Below are 16,973 nucleotides of genomic sequence, written 5' to 3'. Positions count from 1 at the left end.
GCTGCAGTCTAGTACTCGCCTAAGTTCTCTCACTAGGAGGCTTAGCTGCAGTCCAGTACTCGCCTAAGTTTGAAAAAATCCTACCAAGTGGAGAGCAATCCTCCCACTCGGGGGCTTAGCTGCAGTCCAGTACTCGCCTAAGTTCTCTCACTAGGAGACTTAGCTGCAGTCCAGTACTCGCCTAAGTTTGAAAAAATCTTACCAAGTGGAGAGCAATCCTCCCACTCGGGGGTCTTAGCTGCAGTCCAGTACTCGCCTAAGTCCGAAACATACCCCTATCCGCAAGGACGACGAGGTGCAGGTCGACTGCAACCTTCTCCTTAGGAGCTACAACACAAGTACAACGTACGCTCCATCCCTATCCGCAAGGACGACGAGGTGCAGGTCGACTGCAACCTTCTCCTTAGGAGCTATGGCACAAGTACAACGTACGCTCCATCCTTATCCGCAAGGATGACGAGGTGCAGGTCGACTGCAACCTTCTCCTTCGGAGCTACGGCACAAGTACTGAAGGAAATATGCCCTAGAGGCAATAATAAAGTTATTATTTATTTCCTTATTTCATGATAAATGTTTATTATTCATGCTAGAATTGTATTAACCGAAAACATAATACATGTGTGAATACATAGACAAACAGAGTGTCACTAGTATGCCTCTACTTGACTAGCTCATTGATCAAAGATGGTTAAGTTTCCTAACCATATACATGAGTTGTAATTTGATTAACGAGATCACATCATTAGGAGAATGATGTGATTGACTTGACCCATTCTATTAGCTTAGCACTTGATCGTTTAGTTTGTTGCTATTGCTTTCTTCATGACTTATACATGTTCCTATGACTATGAGATTATGCAACTCCCATTTACCGGAGGAACACTTTGTGTGCCACCAAACATCACAACGTAACTGGGTGATTATAAAGGTGCTCTATAGGTGTCTCCAAAGGTACTTGTTGGGTTGGCGTATTTCGAGATTAGGATTTGTCACTCCGATTGTCGGAGAGGTATCTCTGGGCCCACTCGGTAATGCACATCACTATAAGCCTTGCAAGCATTGCAACTAATGAGTTAGTTGCCGGATGATGTATTACGGAACGAGTAAAGAGACTTGCCGGTAACGAGATTGAACTAGGTATTGAGATACCGACGATCGAATCTCGGGCAAGTAACATACCGATGACAAAGGGAACAACGTATGTTGTTATGCGGTCTGACCGATAAAGATCTTCATAGAATATGTAGGAGACAATATGGGCATCCAGGTCCTGCTATTGGTTATTGACCAGAGAGGTGTCTCGGTCATGTCTACATAGTTCTCGAACCCGTAGGGTCCGCACGCTTAACGTTCATTGACGATATAGTACTATATGAGTTATGTATGTTGATGACCGAATGTTGCTCGGAGTCCGGGATGAGATCACGGACATGACGAGGAACTCCAGAATGGTCCGGAGATAAAGTTTGATATATGGGATGGTAGTGTTTGATCTCCAGAAGGGTTCCGGAATTCACCGGAAGGGGTTCCGGATGTTTCCCGAAATGTTTGGGCACGAGAACACTTTATCTGGGCCAAAGGGGAAAGCCCACGAGGCTTTTGGAAAGTGCAAAAGGAAGTTTTTCGGAGACCAGAGGCTAGACGCCAGGGTTCCTGGCGTCTAGGGGGTAGACGCCGGGAACCCTGGCATCTAGCCCTAGAGTCCGAGAAGGACTCTTGCCTTTCGTGTGAAACCGACTTTGAGGAGGCTTTTACTCCAAGTTTCGACCCTAGGGTTCAACATATAAATAGAGGGGTAGGGCTAGCACCAAAGACACATCAAGAAACACCAAGCCGTGTGCCGGCAACCCCATCCCCTCTAGTTTATCCTCCGTCATAGTTTTCATAGTGCTTAGGCGAAGCCCTGCGGAGATTGTTCTTCACCAACACCGTCACCACGCCGTCGTGCTGCTGGAACTCATCTATTACTTTGCCCCTCTTGCTGGATCGAGAAGGCGAGGACGTCACCGAGCCGAACGTGTGCAGAACTCGAAGGTGTCGTGCTTTCGGTACTTGGATCGGTCGGACATGAAGACGTACGACTACATCAACCGCGTTGAGATAACGCTTCTGCGAACGGTCTACGAGGGTACGTAGACAACACTCTCCCCTCTCATTGCTATGCATCACCATGATCTTGCGTGTGCGTAGGAATTTTTTTGAAATTACTACGTTTCCCAACAGTGGCATCCGAGCCTAGGTTTTATGCGTTGATGTTGTGCACGATTAGAACACAAGTGAGCTGTAGGCGATATAAGTCATACTGCTTACCAGCATGTCATACTTTGGTTCGGTGGTATTGTTGGATGAAGCGGCCCGGACCGACATTATGCGTACGCTTACGCGAGACTGGTTCTACCGACGTGCTTTGCACACAGGTGGCTGGCGGGTGTCAGTTTCTCCAACTTTAGTTGAACCAAGTGTTGCTACGCCCGGTCCTTGCGAAGGTTAAAATGGAACCAACTTGACAAACTATCGTTGTGGTTTTGATGCGTAGGTAAGAACGGTTCTTGCTTAAGCCCGTAGCAGCCATGTAAAACTTGCGACAACAAAGTAGAGGACGTCTAACTTGTTTTTGCAGGGCATGTTGTGATGTGATATGGTCAAGACATGATGCTAAATTTTATTGTATGATATGATCATGTTTTGTAACCGAGTTATCGGCAACTGGCAGGAGCCATATGGTTGTCGCTTTATTGTATGCAATGCAATTGCGCTGTAATGCTTTACTTTATCACTAAGCGGTAGCGATAGTCGTGGAAGCATAAGATTGGCGAGACGACAACGATGCTACGATGGTGATCAAGGTGTCGCGCCGGTGACGATAGTGATCATGACGGTGCTTCGGAGATGGAGATCACAAGCACAAGATGATGATGGCCATATCATATCACTTATATTGATTGCATGTGATGTTTATCTTTTATGCATCTTATCTTGCTTTGATTGACGGTAGCATTATAAGATGATCTCTCACTAAATTTCAAGATAAAAGTTTTTCCCTGAGTATGCACCATTGCCAAAGTTCGTCGTGCCCAGACACCACGTGATGATCGGGTGTGATAAGCTCTACGTCCATCTACAATGGGTGCAAGCCAGTTTTTGCACATACAGAATACTCAGGTTAAACTTGACGAGCCTAGCATATGCAGATATGGCCTTGGAACACTGAGACAGAAAGGTCGAGCGTGAATCATATAGTAGATATGATCAACATATTGATGTTCACCATTGAAAGCTACTCCATTTCACGTGACGATCGGTTATGGTTTAGTTGATTTGGATCACATGATCACTTAGAAGATTAGAGGGATGTCTTTCTAAGTGGGAGTTCTTAAGTAATATGATTAATTGAACTTAAATTTATCATGAACTTAGTACCTGATAGTATTTTGCTTGTTTATGTTGATTGTAGATAGATGGCCCGTGCTGTTGTTCCGTTGAATTTTAATGCGTTCCTTGAGAAAGCAAAGTTGAAAGATGATGGTAGCAATTACACGGACTGGGTCCGTAACTTGAGGATTATCCTCATTGCTGCACAGAAGAATTACGTCCTGGAAGCACCACTAAGTGCCAAGCCTGCTGCAGGAGCAACACCAGATGTTATGAACGTCTGGCAGAGCAAAGCTGATGACTACTCGATAGTTCAGTGTGCCATGCTTTACGGCTTAGAACCGGGTCTTCAACGATGTTTTGAACGTCATGGAGCATATGAGATGTTTTAGGAGTTGAAGTTAATATTTCAAGCAAATGCCCGGATTGAGAGATATGAAGTCTCCAATAAGTTCTATAGCTGCAAGATGGAGGAGAATAGTTCGGTCAGTGAACATATACTCAAAATGTCTGGGTATCATAATCACTTGACTCAACTGGGAGTTAATCTTCCTGTTGATAGTGTCATTGACAGAGTTCTTCAATCACTGCCACCAAGCTACAAGAGCTTCGTGATGAACTATGACATGCAAGGGATGGATAAGACGATTCCCGAGCTCTTCGCAATGCTAAAGGCTGCGGAGGTAGAAATCAAAAAGGAGCATCAAGTGTTGATGCTCAATAAGACCGCCAGTTTCAAGAAAAAGGTCAAAGGGAAGAAGAAGGGGAACTTCAAGAAGAACAACAAACAAGTTGCTGCTTAGGAGAAGAAACCCAAATCTGGACCTAAGCCAGAAACTGAGTGCTTCTACTGCAAGCAGACTGGACACTGGAAGCGGAACTGCCCCAAGTATTTGGCGGATAAGAAGGATGGCAAGGTGAACAAAGGTATATGTGATATACATGTTATTGATGTGTACCTTACTAGAGCTCGCAGTAGCACCTGGGTATTTGATACTGGTTATGTTGCTAATATTTAGAACTCGAAACAGGGTCTACGGATTAAGCGAACACTGGCAAAGGACGAGGTGACGATGCGCGTGGGAAATGGTTCCAAAGTTGATGTGATCGCGGTCGGCACGCTACATCTACATCTACCTTCGGGATTAGTTTTAGACCTAAATAATTGTTATTTGGTGCCAGCGTTGAGCATGAACATTATATCTGGATCTTGTTTGATGCGAAACGGTTATTCATTTAAATCAGAGAATCATGGTTGTTCTATTTATATGAGTAATATCTTTTATGGTCATGCACCCTTTAAGAGTGGTCTATTTTTGATGAATCTTGATAGTAGTGATACACATATTCATAATGTTGAAACCAAAAGATGCAGAGTTGATAATGATAGTGCAACTTATTTGTGGCACTGCCGTTTAGGTCATATCGGTGTAAAGCGCATGAAGAAACTCCATACTGATGGACTTTTGGAATCACTTGATTATGAAGCACTTGGTACTTGCGAACCGTGCCTCATGGGCAAGATGACCAAAACGCCGTTCTCCGGTACTATGGAGAGAGTAACGGATTTGTTGGAAATCATACATACAGATGTATGTGGTCCGATGAATGTTGAGGCTCGTGGCGGATATCGTTATTTTCTCACCTTCATAGATGATTTAAGCAGATATGGGTATATCTACTTAATGAAACATAAATCTGAAATATTTGAAAAGTTCAAAGAATTTCAGAGTGAAGTTGAAAATCATCGTAACAAGAAAATAAAATTTCTACGATCTGATCGTGGAGGAGAATATTTGAGTTATGAGTTTGATCTACATTTGAAACAAAGCGGAATAGTTTCGCAACTCACGCCACCCGGAACACCACAGCGTAATGGTGTGTCCGAACGTCATAATCGTACCTTACTAGATATGGTGCGATCTATGATGCCTCTTACTGATTTACCGCTATCGTTTTGGGGTTATGCTTTAGAGACGGCCGCATTCATGTTAAATAGGGCACCATCGAAATCCGTTGAGATGACGCCTTATGAACTGTGGTTTGGCAAGAAACCAAAGTTGTTGTTTCTTAAAGTTTGGGGCTGCGATGCTTATGTGAAAAAGCTTCAACCTGATAAGCTCGAACCCAAATCAGAGAAATGTGTCTTCATAGGATACCCAAAGGAGACTGTTGGGTACACCTTCTATCACAGATCCGAAGGCAAGACATTCGTTGCCAAGAATGGATCCTTTCTAGAGAAGGAGTTTCTCTCGAAAGAAGTGAGTGGGAGGAAAGTAGAACTTGATGAGGTAACTGTACCTGCTCCCTTATTGGAAAGTAGTTCATCACAGAAACCGGTTTCTGTGACACCTGACCAATTAGTGAGGAAGTTAATGATGATGATCATGGAACTTCAGATCAAGTTATTACTAAACCTCATATATCAACCAGAGTAAGATCCGCACCAGAGTGGTATGGTAATCCTGTTCTGGAAGTCATGCTACTAGATCATGATGAACCTACGAACTATGAAGAAGTGATGGTGAGCCCAGATTCCACAAAATGGCTAGAAGCCATGAAATCTGAGATGGGATCCATGTATGAGAACAAAGTGTGGACTTTAGTTGACTTGCCCATTGATCGACAAGCAATTGAGAATAAATGGATCTTCAAGAAGAAGACCGACGCTGACGGTAATGTTACTGTCTACAAAGCTCGACTTGTTGCAAAAGGTTTTCGACAAGTTCAAGGGATTGACTACGATGAAACCTTCTCACCCGTAGCGATGCTTAAGTCTGTCCGAATCATGTTAGCGATTGCCACATTTCATGATTATGAAATTTTGGCAGATGGATGTCAAAACTGCATTCCTGAATGGATTTCTGGAAGAAGAGTTGTATATGATGCAACCGGAAGGTTTGTCGATCCAAAGGGAGCTAACAAAGTGTGCAAGCTCCAGCGATCCATTTATGGACTGGTGCAAGCCTCTCGGAGTTGGAATAAACGCTTTGATAGTGTGATCAAAGCATTTGGTTATGTACAGACTTTTGGAGAAGCCTGTATTTACAAGAAAGTGAGTGGGAGCTCTGTAGCATTTCTGGTATTATATGTGGATGACATATTACTACTTGGAAATGATATAGAATTTCTGGATAGCATAAAGGGATACTTGAACAAAAGTTTTTCTATGAAAGACCTCGGTGAAGCTGCTTACATATTAGGCATCAAGATCTATAGAGATAGATCAAGACGCTTAATTGGACTTTCACAAAGCACATACCTTGACAAAGTTTTGAAAATGTTCAAAATGGATCAAGCAAAGAAAGGGTTCTTGCGTGTGTTACAAGGTGTGAAGTCGAGTAAGACTCAATGCCCAACCACTGCAGAAGATAGAGAGAAGATGAAAGTTGTTCCCTATGCTTCAGCCATAGGCTCTATCATGTATGCAATGTTGTGTACCACACCTAATGTGTGCCTTGCTATAAGTCTAGCAGGGAGGTACCAAAGTAATCCAGGAGTGGATCACTGGACAGCGGTCAAGAACATCCTGAAATACCTGAAAAGGACTAAGGATATGTTTCTCGTTTATGGAGGTGACAAAGAGCTCATCGTAAATGGTTACGTTGACGCAAGCTTTGACATTGATCCGGACGATTCTAAATCACAAACCGGATACGTGTTTATATTAAACGGTGAAGCTGTTAGTTGGTGCAGTTCTAAACAAAGCATCATGGCGGGATCTATGTGTGAAGCGAAGTACATAGCTGCTTCGGAAGCAGCAAATGAAGGAGTCTGGATGAAGGAGTTCATATCTGATCTAGATTTCACAAGAGAACCAAGCACATCAAAATACGCTTCAATTCCATCCAGGATTTAGTCCAGGTGGGAGACATAGAAATTTGCAAGATACATACGGATCTGAATGTTGCAGACCCGTTGACTAAGCCTCTTCCATGAGCAAAACATGACCAGCACCAAGGCTCCATGGGTGTTAGAATCATTACTGTGTAATCTAGATTATTGACTCTAGTGCAAATGGGAGACTGAAGGAAATATGCCCTAGAGGCAATAATAAAGTTATTATTTATTTCTTTATTTCATGATAAATGTTTATTATTCATGCTAGAATTGTATTAACCGTAAACATAATACATGTGTGAATACATAGACAAACAGAGTGTCACTAGTATGCCTCTACTTGACTAGCTCATTGATCAAAGATGGTTAAGTTTCCTAACCATATACATGAGTTGTCATTTGATTAATGGGATCACATCATTAGGAGAATGATGTGATTGACTTGACCCATTCCGTTAGCTTAGCACTTGATCGTTTAGTTTGTTGCTATTGCTTTCTTCATGACTTATACATGTTCCTATGACTATGAGATTATGCAACTCCCGTTTACCGGAGGAACACTTTGTGTGCCACCAAACGTCACAACATAACTGGGTGATTATAAAGGTGCTCTACAGGTGTCTCCGAAGGTACTTGTTGGGTTGGCGTATTTCGAGATTATGATTTGTCACTCCGATTGTCGGAGAGGTATCTCTGGGCCCACTCGGTAATGCACATCACTATAAGCCTTGCAAGCATTGCAACTAATGAGTTAGTTGTGGGATGATGTATTACGGAACGAGTAAAGAGACTTGCCGGTAACAAGATTGAACTAGGTATTGAGACACCGACGATCGAATCTCGGGCAAGTAACATACCGATGACAAAGGGAACAACGTATGTTGTTATGCGGTCTGACCGATAAAGATCTTCATAGAATATGTAGGAGCCAATATGGGCATCCAGGTCCCGCTATTGGTTATTGACCAGAGAGGTGTCTCGGTCATGTCTACATAGTTCTCAAACCCGTAGGGTCCGCACGCTTAACGTTCGTTGACGATATAGTACTATATGAGTTATGTATGTTGATGACCGAATGTTGTTCGGAGTCCAGGATGAGATCACGGACATGACGAGGAACTCCGGAATGGTCCGGAGATAAAGTTTGATATATGGGATAGTAGTGTTTGATCTCCGGAAGGGTTCCAGAATTCACCGGAAGGGGTTCCGGATGTTTCCCGAAATGTTTGGGCACGAGAACACTTTATCTGGGCCAAAGGGGAAAGCCCACGAGGCTTTTGGAAAGTGAAAAAGGAAGTTTTGCGGAGACCAGAGGCTAGACGCCAGGAACCCTGGCGTCTAGGGGGTAGACGCCGGGAACCCTGGCGTCTAGCCCTGGAGTCCAAGAAGGACTCTTGCCTTTCGGGTGAAACCGACTTTGAGGAGGCTTTTACTCCAAGTTTCGACCCCAGGGCTCAACATATAAATAAAGGGGTAGGGCTAGCACCAAAGACACATCAAGAAACACCAAGCCGTGTGCCGGCAACCCCGTCCCCTCTAGTTTATCCTCCGTCATAGTTTTCGTAGTGCTTAGGCGAAGCCCTTCGGAGATTGTTCTTCACCAACACCGTCACCATGCTGTCATGCTGCCGGAACTCATCTACTACTTTGCCCCTCTTGCTGGATCGAGAAGGCGAGGACGTCACCGAGCCGAACGTGTGCAGAACTCGGAGGTGTCGTGCTTTCGGTACTTGGATCGGTCGGACGTGAAGACGTACAACTACATTAACCGCGTTGATATAACGCTTCCGTGAACGGTCTACGAGGGTACGTAGACAACACTCTCCCCTCTCGTTGCTATGCATCACCATGATCTTGCGTGTGCGTAGGAATTTTTTTGAAATTACTACGTTCCCCAACAAGTACAACGTACGCTCCATCCCTATCCGCAAGGACGACGAGGTGCAGGTCGACTGTAATCTTCTCCTTCGGAGCTATGGCACAAGTACAACGCCCGCTCCATCCCTATCCACAAGGATGACGAAGTGCAGGTCGACTGGAGCCACCACCTCAGAGCTGTATCTCCAGCGCAAAGACTATTCTGAGCAGTGAGCAAAGTCCATTCGAAGGCAAACACAAGCACATTCAGAGATAAACCAAATTCGGATAAATCCTAAAAGTTCCAAGCAGCAAATCAAAAGTACTCGGGCATCAAGCCCGAAGGAGTTCAACGGTTACTGCAATCACTCGGCATTCCGAGGCAAATTTAAAGCAGATTCAAGTTTCATAAGTTTGTTCACTCGTCCGGAGGAGGGCTGGGAGGCTCCACGAACGAGTCCAGGTCGATCCCATCAGCGATCCGAGTGGCGGCAGCAATGAAAGTCTCCATGAAGGACTGGAAGTCATGCTTTTTGGTGTTAGCGACTTTGATCGCAGCCAGCTTGTCTTCACGAGCCTCCTTGCAATGGACTCGCACCAAGGACAGCGCCATGTCAGCACCACACCGTGCGGAGGATTTCTTCCATTCTTGCACTCGGTCAGGGATCTTGCTCAGTCGAATCATCAAGGATTCCAGGTCATTTTGAAGCATCGCCCTCGGCCAAAGCGATGAGTCGATTCGGGAAACTACCTCCTTCAGGCGCACGAGGTAGCTTGTGGCACTGGCGATACGGGACTCCAGTCGGAGCACGTTCATTGCAGTTTCGTCGCAGACTAGAGAAGCGATAGGGTCCAGACCCGTCTCGACCCTTCCAGTTTCCTCGTCGAAGTCTTGGCAGAATTCTGCAGCCAAAAAAATTAGTGAATCGACCGAGAAAGATCTGATCACAAGCATCAACATAGTCGGTTTAAAAGAAATACCTTCCAGCGTGAGATAGAGTTTCTTGGCAAGTGTCCTCAGATAAGCTTCCGTGTCATTCCTCTTGCGGATCGCAGACTCCAACTTTTCATTCAGGACAACCTTATCCTTCTTCAGACTGGTCACTTCGTGGTTATCTTCATTAAGACAAGATTTTAGTTTGTTCACCTCCCCTTCTAGCGTTCCAATTGAAGCAAGCTTCTGGTCTGCGAGAGCAGTTTTATCTTGCGCTGCTTTTTGCGCGGCGGCGAGGTTCGAGTCCTTCTTCTCCAGAGCCAACTTCATTTTCTCTGCAAAAGAAGCAATCGAATCAAAGAAGAGATCAAAGAAATATATTGAAAGTCAGTCGACAGTCAGTTACCTTCCATACCAGCGGCTTCGCCTTGAGCTTTCTTCAGATTCTGCTGGGCCAATTCCAAGTCGAGGTTGAGTTGCCTCTGCTTCTCCTCAAGTTTAGCAAACTTGGAAATAAGAGTACAGGACTTCTGCAGAAGGCAAAAGACGGATCAGTCGATAATATCAAAGGTTGTTTACTTCCAAGTGAATAAAACCTAAAGAAGTTTGCTTAGACCCCAGCCGACTGCACACAGTCGACTGCGGTCTCAGGGGCTACACCCAGCGGGTGCACTTGGCGTGCCCCCACTGACTAAGACCAAACTCGACCGGTCCGCCTGGACCAAAAAAAAGTTGTTCAGACCACAGTCGACTGCTAGCAGTCGACTGCGGTCTCGGGGACTACACCCAGTGGGTGCACTTGGCATGCCCCCATTGGTTCGGATCCTACTCGACCGGTCCGCCTGAGTCGAGTGTAAGAAATGAAAAAGAAAGGAAAGTAGAACTCAGACCCCCAGTCGACTGCCAGCAGTCGACCGCGGTCTCGGGGACTACACCCAGTGGGTGCACTTAGCGTGCCCCCACCGGTTTAGATCCCACTCGCCCAGACCGAGTGGAAGAACGAAACTACCAAAAACAAGAAAACACCCAGTGGGTGCCCTAATTCGATGCAAACAACAGGAGATTGTGTAGAAGAAGATTTTTCGGGTAACATATCCTCATAGAGCAAAAGCAGTCGGAAAGTCTACTCACCTGGACATTGGCCCGAAGAGCAGCACTGGTGTCGTAGGCAGCCTGGCTGTTCTCATGCACCGTCTTCACCCGCTCCATCATCATGTCAGCCTGTCAGATGGCTTCTGTAGCCGCTTCCGACTGGTTGTCCGGGTGCAGCGGCTTGGAGCTCCGTGGCGTGGAGTTGGACGACTGAAGGAATCACAGGTGCAGCCGACGGTGCGGGGTGCTCACTCGACAAGGGTGCAGCGAAGGTCACAGAGGCCCTGCCCGCGTCTTTAGGTTGACGGACGGGAGGTGTCATAGTTGGTTCTTGCCGAGACATCCTGCCAGCTGCTACCTTCTTGCTCTTCCTGGGCTTAAGAGCCACATCTTCATCGTCATCTGGAAGATCAATGACGTTGGGTGGAGCTGCAAGGTAGATCATTCGACCCCAAGTGAACCACTAGAACGCAATCGACCAAGGAATCAAGAACAAAATCACAAGAGTTTATACCCGGGTTGGAGGTTACCGCATCTTCCATCTCCTCGTCCCGGTACTAGAGAGAAGAGGTTCCTGACGTAGCAGCACTGCAAAGACCCGCATTCAATCGGTTACGTCCGGTTAATCGAGTTGACGAAAAGGACAAGTCAGATGATTACACGGAGATAGTAGGGACGGTCACTTTGATCCTGGGCAAAGCCTTTGGCAGTTTGGAGGAGGTGGCTTTCGGTGCTTTCGGCGCTGGAGGTGGCACAACTTTGGACTGCTTTGGGGCCTTCTCAGTCGGCGTTGGGGAAGACGTCCTGGGACGCTTCGAAGACTGTCCAATTGGCGCGGCCACCAAGTCCGGAGCGCTCGCCGGGTCGTGAGCATGTTTGGATCTCCTCTCCCTGCGAGGAGGCGAGTCGACTTCTTCGTCATCAGTTGATTCATCGCTCTCCTCGTCCTCCTCGGCATCCGAGTGCCCCTCGCCACTCTCGCCCGCGCTCGCTTTTTCCTCGACGTCTTGCTCCTGCACTCCGTTTGGCATTGAGTACATGTCGATGAGGGCCTGAAAAGACAATGATCAAAAAAAATTCAGTCGACCATCAACAAGATGTCGCACAGTGAATCGGAAAGATACTTGATAAAATAGAATCATACCTGCTCCGGCTAATGTGAGTGGTCGAATGGAATCACCCTCCTAGACCCCCGACGGTTGTCTTTGTTGCTGGTGATCCCCATCAGCCACTTCTCCAAGGTGTCCTCACTAACGTCCTCCGGGTGGATCCGAGTGGAATCCTCGAGCCCAGAGTACATCCACATCGGATGATCGCGTGCCTGAAGTGGTTGGATGCGTCGGCCGAGAAAGACCTCCAGCAGGTCCATCCCGTTCACCCCGTCGCGGACGAGTTGGACGACCCGCTCGACCAGCACCTTGACCTACGCCTTCTCTTCTGGAACCACCTTCCGGGGGGCGGGCTTCTCCACTCGAGCCAAAGAAAAGGGAGGAAGTCCGATCGACTGACCCGGGGTCGGCTGATCCTTGCAGTAGAACCAAGTCGACTGCCAGCCCCGGACCGAGTCGGGAAGGATCATGGCTGGGAAGGTACTCTTGCTCCTCATCTGGATCCCTAGACCCCCGCACATCTGGATCACTTGTGTCCTCTCGTCACTTGGATTGGCCTTTTTGACCGACTGGGATCGACAGGTGAAGATGTGTTTGAAAAGACCCCAGTGCGGTCGACAGCCCAAGAAATTTTCACACATCGACACGAAAGCAGTCAGATAGACTATGGTGTTTGGAGTGAAATGGTGGAGCTGAGCCCCAAAGAAGTTCAAAAAACCTCGGAAAAAAGGATGGGGAGGCAGTGAGAATCCGTGATCTACGTGGGTGGCGAGGAGAACACACTCACCCTCCCTTGGCTGCGGCTCGGTCTCGTTCCCCGGGAGCCGTGCCGACTTGTGGGGGATCAGTCCCCCTTCCACCAGGTCGTCGAGGTCGTCCTGGGTGATTGTCGAGCGGATCCAGTCGCCCTGGATCCAGCCCGGCGGCAGGCCGGATCTCGACGAGGATCCAGCCCGGCGGCAGGCCGGATCTCAACGAGGATCCAGCCCGGCGGCAGGCCGGATCTCGACGAGGATCCGCCCCGGCTGGTCCGCTTGCCCTTCGCCTTCGCTGTCGCCTTCTTCGCGCGTTCCAGCGCCACCGTCTTGTCTTTCCCCATGGCGACGGGTCGAGTTCGAGCGAGGGTCCGGCGACAAGAGCGGAAGCGAGCGTGGAAGAGAGATCGGGGGAAGAAGAAGAGAGAATGGGAGCGCATGGGGCAGGGGCCTGGTCCGGTGCCTTTTATAAGGTCGTCCCCCGAGTGACTGACTGGTGAACCCAAACGATCTAAACAAGTCCCGCAACAGTCGCGCGCGCAGTACATGGCGAAAAAGGTGGCGCGGGGATCGAGGAGACTTGCCTAATCCGTCCAGATAACCACGGTTCCGCCCGTCTGGCGCACTTCCCAAAATTCGAATCCCGTGAAATCCGTAGAGAGCAGAGCAACTTGCCAGACTGAAGACAAACTTCCTCTACATTATCATTCGGAATTCTACCGCGAAAATTCACTCGACAAAAACCAAGAATGGACCAAGATGACTGCGAAAGGAGTCGACGGCGTTCCCTCAACTCACTGTTCCAGAACAAGATATACTCATGGCACAAAGAATGGGTCGGAAGTGTCCCCAACTCCTTCCTCACTCAAACCCTGATCCATTCGGGGGCTAATGATGAAGCTATGTACCTAGGGTAGGGTCATGGATCTGTCCAACATACCCTCCCCAAGAACATCTCTACAAAGAATCAGAAGCAGTCGAAGAGAAACCATCATCCACTCGACCATGAAGATGTGCTCACTCGACCACCTTGAAGACACTCGACCACCATAAGATAAGAAACCTTCCACTCTGCAACGGTCAGGGTTTAAACCATAGCTTTATGAGCATTTACAACACTTTACTTCAGACGTTACCAGTAACGCTCCTCCTTTATGGGCATTGAACCCTGTGTAACGAAGGGGAGCTGGGGTCCTGGCGCACTCTATATAAGCCACCCCCTCCTCTGGGACAGGGGTTCGCACTTTCTGTAATTCACACGCATATATTCAGTCGACCGCCTCCGGGCTCCGAGACGTAGGGATGTTACTTCCTCCGAGAAGGGCCTGAACTCGTAAAACTCGTGCGTACAACTCCTCCATAGCTGGGATCTTACCTCTACATTCCTACCCCTCTATTCTACTGTCAGTCTTAGAACGACGACACCCAACCCTCACTAATGTCCAATTAAAGCCTGTCAAATCCTCCATTAAGTAAGGTTCGTAGCATTCTATGATGGCTGCTCGTAGCATCTCCTCCTCGAGTAGTCCAGCTCCATTCGACGGCACCGGTTTCCTTCCTTTTGTGGTATCTGCGCCAAGCCGACTGTATTAAAGCAATCGGCCCAAGTCCTCCATTGTTGTGAGTTGACTCTAATGGCGTTCTGAAGCTATTTTCTATGGAATGTTCTGAGCTGGTTTTCCAGATTTGAGAATGTATAACGAAAGATTTGAAATGATGCAGGCGGTTTTGAGCAAGAGATTAATGGACTAGAGTGAACAGTATATGTCTTCCGGAAGTAAATAGTTGTTGATTAAATTGGTTGCCCAAGCCATTCCTACCTGTGTGATGAGCGTGTTTCATTTGCCTGCATTGATGTGTGATGATCTGTCACGATTAATGTGGCAATGCCGGTGTAGAGTGGAGAAAGGAAACACAAGATGGCTTGGTTGAGTTGGGATAAGATGGGACTTTCTAAATCTAAAGGGGGTGTGGGATTTCGCAACATGCGGGCCTTCAACCAAGCTTTGCTCGTTCAGCAAGCCTAGCATTTGCTAGATGCACCAGGCATCTTGTGTGCTCGCCTTCTTCGAGCAAAGTACTACCCAAGTGGCAATCCTTTGGACATTGTTTTTCTGGTAACTCGTGGACTGTCTGGAAGAGTATTGAATTGGTCTAGAGCTTGTAAGAGAAGGATCATTTGGAGGGTTGCTCACGGACTATTCAAAACTTGGCGAGGCCCTTGGATCCCGTGTGGACTATCATTCAGGGCTATTATGCTACGCTGAAGCACAATTGTCACTTTAATTAGGTGGCTGATTTCTTGGATGAGCATGGTGCTTGTTATACCCTGCGCTTAACGAGTGAGGCGTCGCAGAGGCCGGGCTCCATGGAGCCCGTTTTATCAAAAAAAATCAGAATATACTTAAAAGTTTCAAAAAATATCAAATCTTTTTATACAAATACATATGACTGTTCGTCAAGTTACAAAAAAGTTTCATCAGGTAATTTGATTATTTGCATGCTACCCAAAAAAGATAAATATCTGGCCCAAAAACGACAAAGATAAAGCCCATTTTAATCTGTGTATTTATCTTTTTTGTATACATTACATGTTAACATATATGTTCATGAAATTTTATACATGTATACTACAAATAAACATCTATGTATATACTTTTTTTCAGATTTTTTCAATGTGTAGAAATAATATTTTCGCTGAAAAGAAATAACGAGCTATGTGAAGCTCGGTCTCTGCTATGCTTTTTCGGCGCTTAACGTTCTTTTTGGCCCATTGATGTATTCAGAAAATACATACATCAGCAAGACAACGCCGATATATTTTTTTGCTTGGCAGCTAGAAGAACAGTATATTTACCGTTAAGGATGTGTGCATGCTTGCAAGCTCTGATCATGATGATTCTATTGCTGGGGAGCGACCAACAGCCACCTTCAAGGGGAAAGATAAGTCTTTTTAAAAAATAAGAAAGACCCCGCCTCTGTATCTGGGCGATGCATGCATCCACTTTATTAATTATTCACACAAAACCTTACAAGAAAATACAACAGTAAGTCTGAATCTACCGTCTAGGCAATATCTGTCGCTGCTCATGTCCAATTCATGAAGGGATGCTGACAGTCCGGGCCTAATACCACAGATCTCGCAGCCAAGCCTAACATCTAAGATTTGAGGCCCCAACCAAGCCACTTGCCGAGTATAGGGCCCGACACGCTCTCGGAGGACGTCGTCGCCAACTGCTACCACTCCAACTTCAGAGCTGTACTGATGCATCATTCTTGCCCGGTCTAGCTGTCGTCGAGCCACCACAGCGCCCAACGCCACCACCTCCCTGTGCGCGAACTGCTGAGCACGTCGCGGTCGCCGCCGGTACACCTTAGCACCATGCCGCTAAGTACCACCAGCCGACACAGCTTGAAGTCTCTGGAAGATCTGTCGTGTGTAGCACCTGCCGATCAGGCATGACAAAGCGTAGCACCTGTCGACCAGGCATGACTTGACATCTTCACCGAATCTCCGTGCAAGACGAAGCCGCTCCACCTCCTACCTCCGACTTCCAGCGCTGTTCCACAAACAATACTCCCAAGAGAGAAACGACACCCGCAGTGCCGCCATCGTCTAATCTGGAAAACCAGATCCTGGGGTTTTCCCCGGAGCAACACGAGTGGGTCGACACTAGTTACACGACGATGTCTTCATCAAGGTAACGACGCAAAACGCCGCCATCGCCTGCCGTCGGCTCGGTTTTCACCGGCAACTCTGTCTCCCCAACTCACAGACAGGACTAGATGATGAATCTCGAGATCCGACCACCCAACCTCTGGCCGGCCACCTCCGACGGAGAAGATGACCACCACCGCCGGCTCCACTGGCCAGATTAGATCTGACCGGAGGTGCGGCCAAGCAGTCCACCAGGCCCTCGATGTCACAGCCGATCCAAGGCCGGATGACGCGTCGCCGCAGCATAGACCGCCCGCCGCGAGGCAGGAGTGGCCTCCGCGGCCATCGCCGCCGCT

The sequence above is a fragment of the Triticum dicoccoides genome, chromosome 7A, assembly GCF_002162155.2.
Source record: "Triticum dicoccoides isolate Atlit2015 ecotype Zavitan chromosome 7A, WEW_v2.0, whole genome shotgun sequence".
Classification (NCBI taxonomy): Eukaryota; Viridiplantae; Streptophyta; class Magnoliopsida; order Poales; family Poaceae; genus Triticum; species Triticum dicoccoides.
Note: the sequence above shows the minus strand (reverse complement) of the source record.